This window comes from Quercus lobata, chromosome 2 (assembly GCF_001633185.2).
Source record: "Quercus lobata isolate SW786 chromosome 2, ValleyOak3.0 Primary Assembly, whole genome shotgun sequence".
NCBI classification, from domain to species: Eukaryota; Viridiplantae; Streptophyta; class Magnoliopsida; order Fagales; family Fagaceae; genus Quercus; species Quercus lobata.
The window spans coordinates 19,885,481-19,904,349 of NC_044905.1; positions in this window are offsets into that span (position 1 = coordinate 19,885,481).

Below are 18,869 nucleotides of genomic sequence, written 5' to 3' on the forward strand. Positions count from 1 at the left end.
CATTAGGCTCTAGTTCTATTGTAGTCTTTTTTTTTTTTTGAATGGTTTTTGAAAGCTCGAAAATGTGTTAAAAAAATACAAAAGCTGTTTAGACCCCCAAATAAAAGTTATGACCCAATAGATTTTACACTAACTTAATTCTAAGTGCGGAATAGTGTAAATGCGAGTGGATAAACAAACAAGCTACTCTAACACATTCATATAATCATAACAGTAAAATGAAATGTAAAAAAGTAGGGAAGAAGAATACAAACACAGATAACACGCCGATGTGTTATCGAAGAGGAAACCGAAGAACTCAGCGAAAAACCTCTCCACCGCCCTCCAAGCGGTAATTGATTTACTAGACAATCAGTTGGGATATATGGGTTAGCAAGAGACCCTCCAAGCCTAATCTACCCACTATACCTAAGCCCTCCAAACTCCTACTCCAACAAGGCTTCTCGGAACCATGTCTTGTCTAGCTTTCCGAATCCCGCAACAAGCTTCATGTTGCATCTGCCATCCTTGGTTTCTTCCAATACTTCCCAGCAACACCAAAACCACTCACTACACAGAAAAGGTGTGAATTATGTTTGGATACAAATCTCTTCTCAAGGTATGATAATGGGAGAGGGAAAGAGAAGAGGCTATAATGATTTCTCACTAAGGATGAGTAACTCTCTCTCAAAAAGATGGGTGTGTGTTGTAGAAAACCTATCTAGGGTTTTTCTCTCTAAATGGCCACCTTTATATTTGTGGGTAATGAGGGTATATATAGCATGGGTGAAGGGTAAACAAGTCACACTTAAAAAAACTTCCAGGCAGAAAGTTTCGCGACTATCTTGCAAGAAGGCCTTACCCGTGAGACACTCGTGAAAACGACAGTCTGGCATGACTCTTCAGCTTCCAAACATATGCTCCTCATGTGGCTCTTTCGCGGGTTAGCTTTCGCGAGCTTCTCGCGAAATCCACTGATTTTTCACCAACTTGATACTAAATCCAATACAATAAAATCCCACAAAATACAAGGAATAGAATTAAAGTAATTACAACACTTTTTGTCATGGAATAAGACCAACATAAAATATAGTTGTAAATCACAACTTTACAATCTCCCCCTTTGGCTATTCTGTGACAAAACACCTTATAACAGACTCCAAACTTAAACGTGAGTTTGGGAACAATGGCAAAACTCACTCACACCTAAATCTAGAAGCTATGTAGCATTTGGAACATATATGCTTGTAGCCTGAAACACTTGCATAAAACACATTAGACCCTTAAGGTAAATCAAGTGATAAAAGGACAAATATAATGTAATAAGTAAAATGCGATCAAGTAAACATGTTGTGAAACATATGAGCAACTTGATCAAACACATGACAATCATATGGAAATGACCATAATGATCATATAGTAAAGCAAATGATCATCCGAACATGCAATCAATAAAGCATAAGGATAAATGCATGTCCAACACTCGACCAATGCAAAATACATAAAATATATGCATCTAGGAACAATATCCTACTAGGGTACAAGAGCATGATGCGATGAGAGCGGCAAAGCATAGATGATACTAAACATAACTCAAAGCACCATAAAGCAACGAGAAAACAAGCATAAAGTAAAACAAGGTTTTCTCATAAAAGAATGTGAATGTCTTCTCCCCCTTGGTATATGCATCTCTCCTATGACTTTCTCTCCCTACGAATGTGTATGAGGTAGAATTACTCCCCCTAAGAGTGTGCACATGAGTCATATAGAAATGACGAAACAAACCTGTATACTCTCCCCCTTTTTGTCACGAATAGACAAAACAATCAAGAGGAAAAAGGGAAAGAAAAGAAGATATGAGTAAGGGTATGATGCATGAGGGGTACAAAATGAATGATAAAATGAAGTTCAAACGAAAAACAAAGACAACTTAAAACATGCTACAAAGCATAAAGTATACATGACATGCTAAGGATGATGGAACATGATATAAACCTAGGCATGACATAGACACAAGAACATGCTGTATATGCTAAAAGGTCTAAAAAGGCTTAACTAGCCTGAGTGAAAAAAAAAAAAAAAAAAATGTCAAGTGATCAAGTGTGTGTTGCAAAGGTGCATCTAGTGTGCGTTTAGTGTGCATGTAAGATGCATGACCAATGCATGAATAAGCACTCATGAGGCAAAGTGTATAAAACACACCACCAATGATCAAAACATGATAAACATGAATAATTATGGTGATCTCCAAAATTTGTTACTCATCGGAGTCCAAAACAACAATAAAGTGTTATTTGGGCATTTTATCAAACACTTAGAGTGCACACACTACACATGTATGTTAAACAATGCATGAACATATGAAAATCTTATCTAAGTACATGTTATTTTTGCCACAAGGGGCCAACAACCAAATCAAATCATCATTTAAAACAAAGCCCAATCAAAAAGATTGACAAAAATTAAGTTTTCCAACTCTCATTTGAGAAAATCCCAATTATGAACATAAAACTTCCAAAAAACATAATCTGAGGATCAAAATCAATGAAAATAGTTAAAGATTACCTTAGAGATGTTAATGGAATGAAAAACACTTGAATTTAGTTGGGTTTTGATGTAGAAACAATAAATCAGGGGTTTGGGAGAAGATGGCAAAAGTTTAAAACAAATGTCCCATGAAATGCCCTTTAAAAGCTGATCTGGAAATTTTCGATGGTAATTTCGCTAGTTAGAATCCCGCGAAATTTTGCTGGTATTTCGCTAGTAAGCCTTACTCTCAAAACAACCGCGAAACTCTCTGTGTAAAGCTAAAAAACTTGAGAATTTGACCATTTTACTCCCAGCTAAGCTTACACATGAAATGGGTCATGAAAACACCCAAAAAGCATGTTTTTCACACAAAAACAATTTGAAAAACATGGGTGATACAAATCACTTCCAAAAGCAAACAAAAAGAACAAAAATCTTTTTTGTTTGATCCACAGATGGTTGAGCACACACACATCACATTTGAACATGTACAACCACACAAATGAAATAAGCATTCATTGAACATTAAACTTGTGTGTTGTGTGTGTGGATCAAGTGTGGAATAGTCCTTAGACTAGAGTGAAGTTTCAATGATCAATTCAATTAAGTCATACACAACTGATACGAAATCAAGTAGTCTATCTCAATTATAGAAATGAGTATATATGACTTCCCACAAGAGAATGATTACAAAATTTAGAAGTTTTTCATTTGACTTCTACATAGTTCATGACATTTGATCCTTTTTTGGATAATACATCTCTTTTTGAGATTAGTGGTTGAAATTTTTGATATTTCAACATTGTGATTTAGCCTTTGGCTTTTTGAGCACCATACATTTTAATTTAAAAGGTCGCTTTCCCTTTTTCCTAGTCAAATACTAGTATGTGCGATAGGCTTTTGCAACTCATAATCTCTTTTTCATTTTGAGATTTACATTTGGTGAGCTCTATTTGCAAAAACATAAAAATAAAAGTGGGAAGATATATAGACACACGTCTATGCAAGTATCGAGACAAACAAGACTACTGACTAATCATTCATGACAAGCTTGAAGATCTATTTACAACAATCATACATAGATTTCAAGATTTCTCCCACAAAAATATATGTGCCCTGATACCAATTGAAATCTTGAAAATGTGTTAAAAAAACACAAGAGCTTTTTAGACCCCCAAATAAAAGTTATGGCTTGATAGATTTTACACTAACTTAATTCTAATGCGGAATAATGTAAATGCGAGTGGATAAACAAACAAGCTACTTTAACATATATTCATATAATCACAACAGTAAAATGAAATGTAAAAGAGTAGTGAAAAAGAATGCAAACACAAATAACATGCCGATGTGTTATCAAAGAGGAAAACGAAGAACTCGGCGAAAAAGCTCTCCGCCGCTGTCCAAGCGGTAATCGATCCACTAGACAATCAGTTGAGATACATGGGTTAGCAAAAGACCCACCAAGCCTAATCTACCCGCTGTACCTAAGCCCTCCAAGCTCCTACTCCAACAAGGCTTCTAGAAACCGTGTCTTGTCTAGCTCTTCGGATCCCGCAACAAGCTCCATGTTGCCTCTGCCATCCTTGGCTTCTTCCAATGCTTCCCAACAACACCAAAAACACTCACTACACTGAAAAGGTGTGGATTGTGTTTGGGTACAAATCTTTTCTCAAGGTATGATAATGGGAGAGGGAAGGAGAAGAGGTTACAATGATTTCTCACTAAGGATGAGTAGCTCTCTCTCAAAAAGATGGGTGTGTGTTGTAGAAAATCTATCTAGGGTTTTTCTCTCTGAATGACCTCCTTTACATTTTTAGGTAATGAGGGTATATATAGCATGGGTGAAGGGTAAGCAAGTCACACTTAAAAAAACTTCCAAGCAGAAAGTTTCGTGACTATCTCACGAGAAGGCCTTACTCGTGAGACACTCGCGAAAACGATAGCCTGGCATGACTCTTCAGCTTCCAGACATGCGCTCCTCAAGTGGCTCTTTCATAGGTTAGCTTCTCACGAGCTTCTCGCGAAATCCACTAATTCTTCACCAACTTGATACTAAACCCAATACAATAAAATCCCACAAAATACAAAGAATAAAATTAAAGCAATTACAACACTTTTTGTCATGGAATAAAGCCAACATAAAACATAGTTGTAAATCACAACTTTACAGTTTGTCATTTTCATTTTCTTTTTGAGATCCTTCAGGCTTGGATCTCTTTTTATCTTGATCTCGAATCCTCTGATTGTCTTCACATTCCTTCTCAACAACTTTTGCAATCTCTACTACCTCAGAATAAGCCTTCAATCATAAGGCTACCATCCTAGTTCTGATACTTGGTTGTAGACCCCTTTGAAATTTCTTAGCCTTCCTAACATCATCAAACACAATATGAGGAGCAAATCAAGCCAACTCAGTAAATTTAGCCTCATACTGTAACACCGTTTTATTCCCTTGAATGAGCTCTATAAACTCCACTTATTTCTCATCTCGTACACTTTCTGGAAAATATTTCTCATAAAAAGCATCAAGGAAAATAGTCCAAGTCAATATCTCATCTTCCTCAAGTGGCAAAGTCTTTTTAGAGGATCTCCACCAATGCTCTGCTTCCCTTTTCAACATAAATGAAGCAAAAGAGACTTTTTGCACTTCAGTACAACCAACCACATCAAATTTTTCTCCATTTGCATTATCCAAGTCTCTGCTTCTATAGGATCAGGGTTTCCCAAAAATGAAGGAGGACCCATTTTCCTGAATTGCTCAATGGTACATCTTCAATCTCAGCATCTTTGGGCTTAGCTGTTCCACTAGTACTAACATGTTTTTCCACCACCTCAACAAGACTTCTAATAGCATTAAAAATACCCTCAAGGTTTTCAGGATTTGGCTTAGAACTAGAAGGGGTAGAATTGCGGGGTGACATTTTCCTATAACTAAACAAACAACACCTTAGAGTTGGCTAAACCTCAAAGAAAAATCATAGCATACAAAAGATACTAAAGCTTTCACTATTCTTATGATCCTAAGCATACAGGCACACAACTTCTAAAAATTATCAAACCCATAAAAATACCCATTGATTATCCAATGATTCAAGCCTATTCTTCCACATCCTATACAAAAACATCAGAAGTCCTAATTGTCTACAGAATCATAACCTGGCTCTAATACCATATGTAACAACCCAAGGAAAAGCGCTTGCCACATCTGCGTTATACCTCAAAAGGACTAGTCACAATTGAGACTCCTTGTAATTGTTAATAAAGCCCAGATTTACCCAGTAAATACCCGATGTGGGACTCATCACACACCCACACACATCACAAAATCAATCAAATTGGGGCATCACAATCTCTCTCATTTAAATGCCTAACATCCTCGTTAGGACCCACGTTGTGGGTAGTGTCTCTGAGCCCACATAGGGTTACTGGGTCGGCTTTAATACCATATGTAACGACCTAAGGAAAAGCGCTAGCCACATCTGCGCTATACCTCAAAAGGACTAGTCACAATTGAGGCTCCTTGTAGTTGTTAATAAAGTTCAAATCTACCCAGTAAATACCCGATGTGGGATTTATCACACATCCACACACATCCCACAATCAATCAAATTGGGGCATCACATGATATCTGCTAAGCTTCCGTTGTCAATAAGTACCTGGTGGATGTTGAATTCCTCTACTCTGAGCATGATTACCAGTAAATCGTTATGGGTTTGTCTAATGCCAGACCGTCTCTCTCTGAGAAGATGATATCAAGTTCGTCATTCCTTGGCATCTTTATTGGAGGGAGCCATGAATGGACACTATTTATTTCTCTCTCATGGGCTTTTTTCAGGGACTTCAATGTTCCGCCTACCATCAATCCTCTTGAGATCATCTTTACCTCTTCTACAGGAGGTTTGCTATCTCCTGATTCTTAATCTTTGTCTTTATCATCCTTTTGTTGGTGTCCATGGGGCTTCATTTTCCTGACATACTTCTGTAACTTCCCTTACTAGATCAAAGTCTCCACCTGGTCTTTTAAATGTCTACACTCGTCGGTGTGATGTCCGTGGTCCTGGTGGAATCTACAGTACTTGTTCTTGTCTCTTCTTTCTATTGGAGTATTGATTGGCTTCGGCCATTGCAGGGAGGGATTGTCCCTTATCTGCATCAAGACTTGCTCAATTGGCATTATTAGAGGAGTAAGGTTAGTGAACTTTGGCCAACTATCCAGAAGTTCCTTCTTCATTTCTGCGATCTACCTAACACTTCGTATTTCCTTCTTCTTATCACGATTGCTGCTTGTTTCATCGTCTCTCTTCCTTTTTCCTTTCATTTCTTTTGCAAGCACCACATCTTCTACATTCATGTACTTTTGAGCTTTTTGAAGCAATTCCATGACCCTTTTTGGTGGGCTTTTGGTGATTGAGAAGAAAAAAATCCCCAGGTAGCAATCTTGCTTAGAAAGTTGTTAGGATGACTTGATCCTTAGTTTCGTCTACTTGCAATAGCTCCTTATTGAATCGGGTCACGTACTGTCTTAGTGATTCTCCTTCTGCTTGTTGAATGTTGAAAAGATGACCAGTTGGCTTCTTATGTCTTTACCCCCCAATAAAATGACGAGCAAAAACCTTGCTAAGTTGTTCAAAATTTGCAATAGTTCCTGGGGGTATCTTGCTGAACCATACTCTGACTGCTCCTTTCAATGTCGTTGGGAATGCCTTGCACATCACCTCGTCTGAGGTCATTTGCAATGGCATCAGTGTCTTGAATGATTCAATGTTAGCCAAACCGCCTTCAATGCTTAAGTCAGTAAGAGAGAGATTTTAGAGAGAATTGACTGGAGAATGATTTTCGTAGAGTATTTTCTGTGTACCTTTAACTTCTGTTACCTTTTCTTTTTATAGTTGCGTGTCTCATTAATCGGCAATGAATTGTTATATTTATGCTCAATGGCTAGTGCATTACAAAATCTTTGTCTGAAGTTCACAATTCACTCTATGACCGTCACTCCGTCCATTACACTTTATCTTCAATGAGCGTAATAAATGCGTAACGTCTTCTCTTGGTTAATGATGATCTCAAATTAATAATAATCATAAATTTTTGACTCATCAGTTTCCAACCACCCCCTTATTAAAAAAAAAACTTTTCCAAAAATTTTTTTAATGAAATTTTTTTCCAAGAATTACAATAGATGTTTTCTCAAAAATATATTTCCAAAAATATGGTTCCCAAGAAAAGCCTTTTTACAGTCAAAAAAAAAAAAAAAAAAAGCCTTTTTTCCGAAAATCCCCTTTCTAAAAATCAAAATGGTTTCCATGAAAGATGTTTTTCGAAAACACCCAAAAACTCACTAAAATTCCAAAATGAAAATTTTCATCCAAAAAAAAAAAAAAAAAATACACCCAAAATCATCACATTCAGGAATCAAATTCTAAGTTCTAGTTATCTAGGCATAATCTTGATCGAACAACATTCCATGGAAATTATGTAGAAGTCTCATTAATCAATATTTTAAGGAGAAGACGTGACAGTTGTTAAAATTTCCACTTTTAAATGAGACTATAGATACATCATTTTGCAACCTTAATTCTCTCTCTCTTTTTTAATACTTTTTTTAGCACTAGGGAGCAATATGGTACATTTACCAGTGTAAAAATTCCAAAAATGAACTTGACCATAAATTCTATATTTGGATTGTACTAACACAGTAACACTAAATTACTTTTACTTGAACAATAAATCATATCGACCTTAGATTAACAATAACATATTGCATCAAACTAAAATATACAGTTCAAACCTCAAGTGCATGTACAAGGAGACAAATTTATAAGCATAAGATAGTGAAGATCTTTGTACACGCCTAAAGAACTACTTGGTCCCAAGTGTTAGGAACCCATAGGTAGAACTCACCCTTAAAAACCGACTTACAAGGGAAGGATGCTCAAGAGCTTATAAACACATAGTTAAGTTTACGCTTAATCCATGTGGGACACTAGAATCATAACATACCACCACACTTTACAGCCAATGTCCACAACGGCTCACTCTAGAGACACTAACCCGATGATAGCTCTTTCTCTTTTGGTGGCTCCACTCACCTATCAGTTATTTTAATCTAGCCTCTAGGTCGGCCCCTCTGATATCCGACCACAAAATCACAACTCATTTGATCACATATTTAATGAGCTACATCCGATTACTCGACATGGTGGTTGGCTTTGATATCAAATATTAGGAACCCATAAGTAGAACTCACCCTTGAAAACCAACTTACAAGGGGAGGGTGCCCAAAAGCTTATAAACACATAGTTAAGTTTACACTAATCAATGTGGGACACTAGGATCATAACACCAAGTTATTGACAACTTCTTAAGAATTCAACTAATGATCTCTGAAAGTGCTATGTTCGTGGTCTTAATGAGTACTTTGGTTTGTTTGTCAAGTTTGTGGTGATCTTCTTATGTTGATTAAGACCTCTATTTGTACTTGAAGTATTGATAGTTATTATGCCATGCCTATCTTTGGTGTGTTTACCATGCCACGTGTCCCATGTTTGTGAGGATTTGGTAACCTCTTGTTATTGCTTGAGGTATCCACATTCTACTCCCCTCATTTTTCTTCAGTGATGAATTAAATTGGAACCATTATAGCAATTGCTATCCCCCTCATGCCACTCACGTGCCCTTATTTTAATGGGATAGCTTAAGGTAACTGTCTAACTTAATTTTTCCATGATCTATGTCACCTGTTTCCACACTCACTAATTCTGGTGTTACTAATTCTGGTGTTCAAGTTGGGGTTGATTTTGGAATTTAGTTTAATATTTAACAAATTTATGACTTTTTACTTTTTAGTATTATAATTTTCTCTAAATTTCATTTTGGTTTAATTGATTTCTCAAATCAATTATGAGTCCTTTACATGTTTGATGAATTTTTTTTTTTTTTTTCCATAAAATCAAAAGAGCTTGACCATATTTGGGTGGCTATACAAACTAAGCTCCATGTGGTTTATCATAACCAAGTCTCACATTGTTTGGTCATTTAAATCTGAAATCTATGTTTAATGTTTCTTATTTTTAATTTGTTTCTTATTTTTATTGATATTGATGTTGGTAGAAAATAGCCAGCATGGGTTTTTTATTTCTCATGTCAGATGACATTTAAATTAGGTCCTATATATATTAAAATTTAGGCGAGAATACTATTTTCATCCTTACATTTTGATCCTATTCCCGTTTTGGTCCTTACTTTTTTATTTTACCACTTTTAGTCCATAAATGAAAAAAGCGTTCCATTTTTATCCCTACCATTACTTACTTAACAGAAATATCCTATGTACAAACAGAGTGCACTGTTAACACAGCAAATGTTAACGTATCTATTAAAATAATATTAACAAAATTATTTGGCTTTTAAAAAATGCCACGTAAGCAATTTAATTTTTTTTTTAAATGTCAAAAATTAAAAACTTCTAATTTCTTAATTTTAATTTTAATTGAAAAAAAATTATTAAAAAAAAAGTTCTAGTTTTAAAGATTAGGAAAAAAAAATTTTGCATAACTTTTTAAATTTGTCTAAAACTTTCTTGGTAACCAAACACAACATTAGAACTTAAGCTCATATTAACTTCAGTCAATAATCTGATCCAACTCATATTTTCCAAGTTCTCATTTTCTCTACAAAAATCTCTAAAAGATCAAATGGTAATCTCTTAAGCTCTGTCTCTCTACGGGCTGACTGAAGGTGGCTAAAGGTGAGCTCTCTCTCTCTAAATCTTGGCTGAAATCCAAGCTCTCTCTCTCTCTCTCTCTCTCTCTAAACCCATGGTCGAAAACCCAACCCCCTCTCTCTCTAAATCTTGGCTGAAAAGCCAGACATCTCTCTCTCTAAACCCATGGAGGAAAACCCAAACTTTCTCTCTCTAAATCCATGGCCAAAACCAGCAGTGGCTTTCTCTCTAAACCCATGGGCTAACTAAATCGGCGGCTTCAGATCTGGGGTTAAAGGTGGTGTGGTTGTTGGATTTAAGGTTGTGTGATCTAGCCCCCACCACTTCATCACCGCAATAAACTCCTTCATCTTTGGCTTCCCCTCAAACTTGTTCATGATATCCTCCACCACAATCGTGTTGATTATAGCATTTGCAATTGCGGTCGATATTGCTAACCTCTTCTCCTACCTGTTGATTGTGATGGTCCAGTCTTTGGATTTTGGTTTTAGTTTCATTGGGTTTTGTGATATGCATTAATAATAGCTTAATTTTGCATATTTATATAATTATTAGAAAGCATTATCATATTTATTTTGAGTTAATTCATGCATTTTATACTTGTTTTTGGAATAATGCTGAATAATCAATTTTGTACTTAATTGAATTTTATTGCGTGAATTTGTCATTTGTAGGAGAATGGAATTAAATAAGTGGATTTGTGCAAAGAAGAATGCTAATGGACTTTACTTTTACAAGGGCCATGATGAAGTTAAAGAAGGCCGACCCAATCAAATTTAAGTCCAATTAGAGCAAGGAATCAAAGGAAATTTGCACCAAATCCAAGTCCAATTCAGATTAGGATTCCAGCATGCACATCAGTTAGTATTTTTGGCATAACTTTCGGCTCAGATGTCCAATCGAGATGATTCAAGTTGGGCTGGAAATTTAACTTAAAGGGATTCAACTTTGTAGTTTACCAAAAGTCCGAATTCTGATGTTAAATGGGCCAAAATCGTCGTTTAAATGAAGCCTAAAAATTTGGGATTTTCTCCAAACGGGAATTTAACTTGTAATAGGATTCCTTAACCTATTTAAAGGCTCTTTAGGGAAAAATTCAGAGGAGGCCTGTGCTAGTGCTAGGGCTGGGATGCAAAATAGAAAATTGGAGCAAGAAGCAGTGCCGCATATGGCTTCCCTGTAGCTTTTCTCCATGATAGCATTGTGACTATTTCTTTCTCTATTTTATTGTCTAGTTCAATGTTTAGTGTTTTATTTTTAAGTTTTATTTAAATTACCATGAGTAGCTAAATTTATAATTAGGGTTGAGGATGAAACCTTGTTAAGAATTATTAGTAATATTTATGTGATTTAAATTTCCCACAATATTTATTCTTTAGTGATTTAAATTGTTCTTGCTTCATATCAATTGACTAGGATGAGATTCTAGATATGAGTTCAATCATGTTTTACTCATGATTTAGGATTTATCTTAATTAATTGAATGCTTGGTTTATTATTTCTTGATTATAAAATTGGATATCTCTTGTGATTTGTTTGTTAACAGATACAATTGATGATTTGATTTTATGCTTTAGAATTTTAAATAGAAGTTTTGATGATAATATTTTTCATGGTAGAAAGATTGATTTCTAGATTATCATGTAGTGATTGGAAAAAAATAATGATCATAAATATATGCTGATATAACTTACAAGGCGGATTCCAAAACCTTAATTCCTTTCTCTAGATTGTTTACATCTCCTTACTGTTTTATATTATAACTTTTCTTAGTTTAATTATTTGTTTAGTTTATTTAATTTCAAAATAACCAATTTTTATTAAACTAGATTAGGATTAATTTGGTTAAGATTTAATTAATTTTCCTACGTTCATTCAAGTTCCTGTGGGTTCGACCTTGTACCTTGTTCTTGTCAAACTATACTTCGGTACGGTTCGTACACTTGTGAGTACTTTGAAATTTCAAAACAAGTTTTTGGCGCCGTTGCCAGGGACTTGGTTAGGAAAATAAATTAGGTCTTAATTGAATTTTTCCTTGTACTAGTTGTAGTTAAAATTTATTTTTATAAATAGAAAAAAAAAACAAAAAAAAAAATTTCTTTGTGCATGGTGTATGAGAACTTGGATACATGATAAAGAAAATCGTCTTGTTAGTTTTGATTATCCATCCACCATGGGAGAAACAGTAGATGATTCAAAAACTCTTAAAGAGTTGTTCTCACCTTTTACCACCAATCCTCCATCTTGCATAGCATTGCCTGCAACCACTACTGCACATTTTGAGTTGAAGCCACAAATAATCCACCTTCTTCCTACTTTTCATGGATTGGATAGAGAAGATCCTTAAATGCATGTAAAGGATTTTCTTGAGATTTGTGCTACTTGTAAGTTCCAAAATTTCACTGATGACTCTGTTCGCTTGCGTTTATTCCCTTTTTCCTTGAAGGATAAGGCAAAAGCATGGCTTAATTCTCTATCACCTGGATCTATCACTTCATGGGAACTGTTGGTCACAAAATTCCTCTCTAAATTTTTCCCAATGGCCAAGACCAATGCTTTGAGGAGAGAAATTGCAGATTTTTATTAGGATGAACAAGAGAAATTTTATGAGAGTTGGGAGAGACTTAAGGACTTGATCTTAAAGTGTCCTCATCATGGTTGTGAAACATGGAGACTAGTACAATATTTTTATAATGGTTTGACTCAAACAAATTGTAACATGATTGAGTCCATGAATGGTGGTGGATTTTTAAGTCTTGTAGATGATGAGGCATACAAATTTCTTGAGAATTTATTAGAAAGCTCACAACAATGGGATTTTTCCAATCGTAGAGAGTGATCTGCCCCTAAAGTTAAGAGAGGGGGATTGTATGAAGTCAGTGAAGATTTAGACATAAAAGCTGGGTTGGACAATATCACTCGTAAGGTTGAAGCTTTAGCTTTAGGTAGAGGGGTGAATTCTGTTAATCAAGTTCAAAGTGAAACATGCTCTATTTGTGCGAGTTCTATGCATACAACACAAATGTGTCATTTCACAGCTAGTTACTCTAAATACTATACCGAGCAAGCAAATGTGCTAAATAATTATGGAAGGCCACTTGCTAGTCCATTTTCAGAGACATACAATCCAAATTGGAAAAATCATTCTAATTTCTCTTGGAGGCAAAACCATTCCCTTAAAAATATAGGTGGACAACAAGTCATCAACAAAGTCAATTTCGTCCACCTACCCAAGCATATCCTCCCATTCCTAAATCAACCCCTCAGTTTATGGCACCACCAAAACAACAATCATCTCTGGAGGAGTCTCTCAAAACTTTCATGTAATCAACTAGCCAAGCCATTCAAGAGATAAAAAGTTCCACCCATTTGAATACTCAAGCTATTTCAAAGTTGGAAAATCAAGTTGGCCAGTTAGCAAACCAAGTTTGAGAGAGGGAAAAAAGAAAGTTTCCTAGTCAACCTATACCTAACCTAAAAAGGCAGTATGCCATCAATGGTTCTTCTAGTCCTACTCACGCACATGAATCTGTTCAGTCTATTACTACCCTTAGGTTCGGAAGACAAGTTGATAATCAAGTGAAAATGCCAGAAGTGGAGGATAATGAAAACATTGTTAGAGGAAAAAGGAGTTCACAGTTCACAGGATTTTGACTAAGAATCACATGATTTATTATTTATTAAAAAATTAAAAAAAAATTATTTGATGTGCGAGCCATTTGGGAGATTATAAGAGAATTTTACGTAATTAATCATTTTGCAAAGCAGATAATATTGCAGCAAACTATAACATAATTCACCAATTGTTTGTTACTAAAAAAGGGAAAAAAAAACAAAAAACAAAAAACAAATCTAATATAAGAGCAATTACGGGTAAACTAGTTTTTTTTTTTTTGTTTAAAAAAATGTCCTGATGATTGCTGATTGCTTTATTAAAGTTTCAATTTGATTGGTTGGTCTATAATTTTTCCATAGACTTGCATGATGCATTCATTGATAAGAATAATTTAAGGGTAAACTACACTTTTGGTCCTTAACGTTTGCCCTATAAGTCAAAATGGTCCCTAATGTTTCAAATGTATAAGTTTAGTCCCTCACCTATTAGTATTGTGTTAAGATAGTCTCTGTCGTTAAGTATTGGATAGAAAATAGTTGACGCAGCTAACGATATTATTAAAATCTTTTTATTTTTATAACACCTAAGTAGCCATATATGCTGCCACATGTCTTTAGTTTTAAACGGTAAAATAACATATTTGAAATTAGTTTATTATAGACTAAAATTCAATTTTTTTTTCTCTCTCTCTCATTTTCTTTGCTTTGCTTTTTGCAGAACCAAACAAGAGTTAAAATCCCAGAACTCGAAGCTCAAAAAAATTCAAACCAAAAAATGGTTCAATACCACTCATTAGATTGCATTGCAAGTTTGTTTGCTTAGTCCTTCCCTAAAATTTCAAACTGCAAAAAAGTCCTATTAGAGCATTACCATCAGGTGTGTCAAATGTCACATATTTGGCATTTGACACACCAAACACCAAAAAATCTCTTATGAGGTGTTCTAAATGCCGAAATATTTGACATTGATGAACAATACACTCTCAAATTTGGAAGCATATAGATAGAAATTGTATAATTTTAATGAGTTTTTTATTCCCTTTTCTCTCTTATCTCTCATCTCTCTCAGTCAGATCTCTTCCTCTCTCTTTTTTCTCAAACCACGAACCTCTCTTCTCTCAACCTCTCATCTTTTCTTCTCTCACCCTCACTGCTCTTCCTCTCAGCCTCACGAAGCCGACGCATCACTACTCTTCCTCTACCTCTCTCTTTTTTTTCTTTTTCTTTTTTTGCTGTGATTTGATGGGTGGGTTGGGCAATGGGTGGGTTAGGACGGTGATATGTGGGTTCAATGGTGTTGGCTGGGTTCGGTTCCGACGGTGGTAAGTGGGTTCGGATGGGCAGATCGATGATGGGTGGGTTAGGCTGTAGGTGGATTCGGTTGGTTTAGGCTATGGGTTTCAATGGATGGGTCAGTGGTGAGTAGGTTTTAGTGGGTCTCTGACAAAACCCAGGCCGGAGCATTAAGCCAGGCCAATCTCTATCGCATTGGTTTCTTTTCTTTTCTTTTTTGTTGTGATTTGATGGTGGATTCGGCAGTGGGTTGTGGGTCGGCGTTTTGGATCGGCATTTTTTTTTTTTTTTTTTAATTTGATGGTTTTGGATTTTTAATTTGTGAGAGGATTTTGGTGGTGTTGGCTATGAGTTTGTGGTGTTAGTGGCTATGGGTCTCTGCCGGTGGAGGTTGTGGGTTTGTGGCATTGGTAAATGTGGGTTTGTGCTGGTAGTGGCTGTGGATTTGTTATGGGTATGAGTTTGGTAATGGGTCTATGCCGGTGATGGCTGTCGATGTAGTTGTCACGGCAATGGTTGTTGTTGGTGGCCATTGTTGCGGCAGTGGTGGTTATGCTGTTGTTGTTGGTGAGGAGTTAATATATTATTTTAATGTATAGAATTGGAGAATAAAACATATGATGAATGAGATATTGTAAAATGATGTGATAAAATAATAATGTAGTCTTTTGGTGTGTCAAAATTGCATTTTTTTATAGAAGAGCTGATAGAAACGCTCTTATAATTAAACAGCAAAAGCTGTTGGCAGGAAAAAAAATCAAATGGAAGCCGGCCAATGTTTAGGGGACGTAATCAAGAATGTTGCAGAGAGATTGCACATTGAAGCTGCAACTCTTCGAATCGAAACTCGTGCTTGTGCTTGTGCTAGTCCTTGTTTCGTGAATTAATTGAAGCAATTTGTGGTGGTTTGGAATATCAAGATATTTGGGGTTGATTGTGTACCTTATTTGGAATTTTACTTTCATATTCAGCTAATAAATGAAATATTTTTAATGTGGGAATGGAGATTTTAAAATGACTTCTTGGAGCTCCGAAGATTTTCTTTTTTCTGTTTCTTGTTTGGTTACGAGATAACGTGTGAAAAGGAAGGAAGTTGAGTTTTGAATTCTGGGTTTTTAATCCCGTTTGGTTCTCAAGAAAGAAAAAGAAAGAAAATGAAGAAAAGAAATTTTCAAATTTGTCCAAAATTTCAAATTTTATTTTATTTTATTTTTTTAAGTAAATATATGTGATGTGAAAGTATATGTGGCTACTTAGGTGGTATAAAAATAAATATTTTAATAATATTGTTAGCCAAGTTACTTTTTTTTTTTTTTTTTTCATTCATCATTTAATGGCAAAGACTATTTTAACAAAATACCAAAATGTTAGAGATTAAACTGACACATTTTAAATGTTAAAGATCATTTTGACATATAGGACAATTATTAGGGATCAAAAATGTAATTTAGCCATAATTTAAATTGATCCAAAAAAAGGCAATTGAATTTAATTAAAAAATAAAATCCTACTAGTTATTAATTTTAATAAAGGAAGACATGCGTATGTATAACTATTCCATGAAGATAATGCTATATTTTTAATTAAATTTAAAAAATTGCATTTTATCTATTTGGAAAATGCATTTTTTAATCTAGTTTGAGCAATGGAAGAACACTACCAAAGGATGATGGATAATTCTGGTGCCACAACTTGCCCATATGGCAAGTTGTGGTTGGTAGAAAGATAATGGTAGGTCCATGTAAAGACACCCTCCACCAACCACAACTCATCACATGAGTGAATTATAATACAAGTTGTGTCATAAATTGTGGCACCAGTATTACTAAATGAAGATATCATAAACGCAGCAAACGCCTAGTTTTTTTTTTTTAACAGATAATTCACCCAATATGGTTGAATTATCTCTAGGTTGAATTATCTCTTAAAAAAATTAAAGTCAAAGTGAAATTTGAAACAAAATTGGGACCACTCTGGCCAACAACCAGGGACGTACAGACCTAACAAGAACCCCAAAGGGGCCCGGCCCCTAGCCTTATTGGGGAAAAAAGTAGGTATATTTTATGGCGGAAAGAAGAAAAAAAAAATTTATATATATATTTAGGCCTCTCTCCTCAATCTATGTAAATTCTCAACCTAAAACATAACAAAATTTATTTAAAAACAAAACAAAAAATTTAAGAAAAATAAAAACTAATGGTATTTTGTGTCTTTTGTTTTGTTGGCATATAATTGCATCTTAATGTATTAAGAAATAATAATTTTGTATATTTGTATTGATTGATAGTTTGTTATATATGGATTTTTTTTTTTTTGTTTTGTTTGTTTCTACTCCAACCCACTTAACTTGAAATCTTGAGTCTGTCCCTCTTTAAGTGCCAATTAACACTTGTGTCTAACCTTTATAAATATAAAAATCAACTTTCTCTAAACCTTTTTTTAGAGTTTTAAGGGAGATAAACACAATGTTCTATCATCAATTGCATGATTTTTTTAGGCCCTAAAAACAAGGAAAGTTCCTCTCTTTATGAATAAAGGAGTTACACCGGTTCAAATGGAAGTGAATTTTTTATGAGTAAGACTTAGGTGCAGTACTTAGATGTTGTTTCTTAAGTTTCTATTTTAAAATTCTACCACGTCGCTTTTTTCTCATGGGATGAAAGTATATTTTTTAGTTATATCGTTAAATAGCAAAATCTTAAAATGAAAACTTAAAAAACAACACCTAGAGTATTATACATAAATTTTACCATTTTTCATGTACTTAAAGCACACTGGCACATAGTTTTATGCCCTTCTTACCATGATTACGAAAAAAAAATTTGTGCATATTTTCATCATCCTCTCATCACATCACACACACAAATCACTTTACTTTCATAGGATTCCTTTTTTACATCAAAGACCATCTTCGATAAGTGGAGATCTACTCATAACTGTGACCCTTCTAGAGTAATCATAATAGATGGGATATCACAACAAAATCATGATCAAAAGTGATCACGGGAGTAAAGAGAGCCAAAATTCACCCCGTGGTAGAAAATAATTAATTAAAGTTTATTGTCTTTTTAGCCATGATTCTCAAAATCTAAAATTATATTTTTACAATAGATTGTTAATTTCTTGTTGTAATCCATATTATGTTAGGTGTTTTGATAATATATTCACTCACGTGCTTTATCATCTCATCTATAGAGAATTTTAATTTGAATATGTAGGATTTAGATTTAAACATGTAGATCTAGGTTACATGTTTCATTAATTAAAATTCCGCCATGTTTTAATACTTTTTGCATCTTATAAAATATGATAAAATAACAAATATTTTCTGTTTTGTTTTAATTTAATCTACTCACATGTAATCTAGGCTAAATTTACTTTTCCATAACAATGATGGCATGTCATGTTGATTTGCATTTAGTATTTCACCAAAAGTTGTGACTTTTAACATTAACTATATTTTATGTCTATTACTAACCTCACATCGTTTTCCTAGTTACTTATGTTCATCATGCAAGCTTGGGCTATAGAGTCATTTGTTTCAACTCGCTTTTGATTAATTTTAGGGAAAGTTTGGTGTGTTTGGATTTAACACCTTGAAATTTCAAAATTTGGATTTTACTCCCTGAAGTTTGGAGGTGTTTGAATTTTACACCATGATGTTTTAGGATTTAGATTTTACTTCCTAAAGTTTGAGGTGTTTGGATTTTACAACCCAAAATTTGAA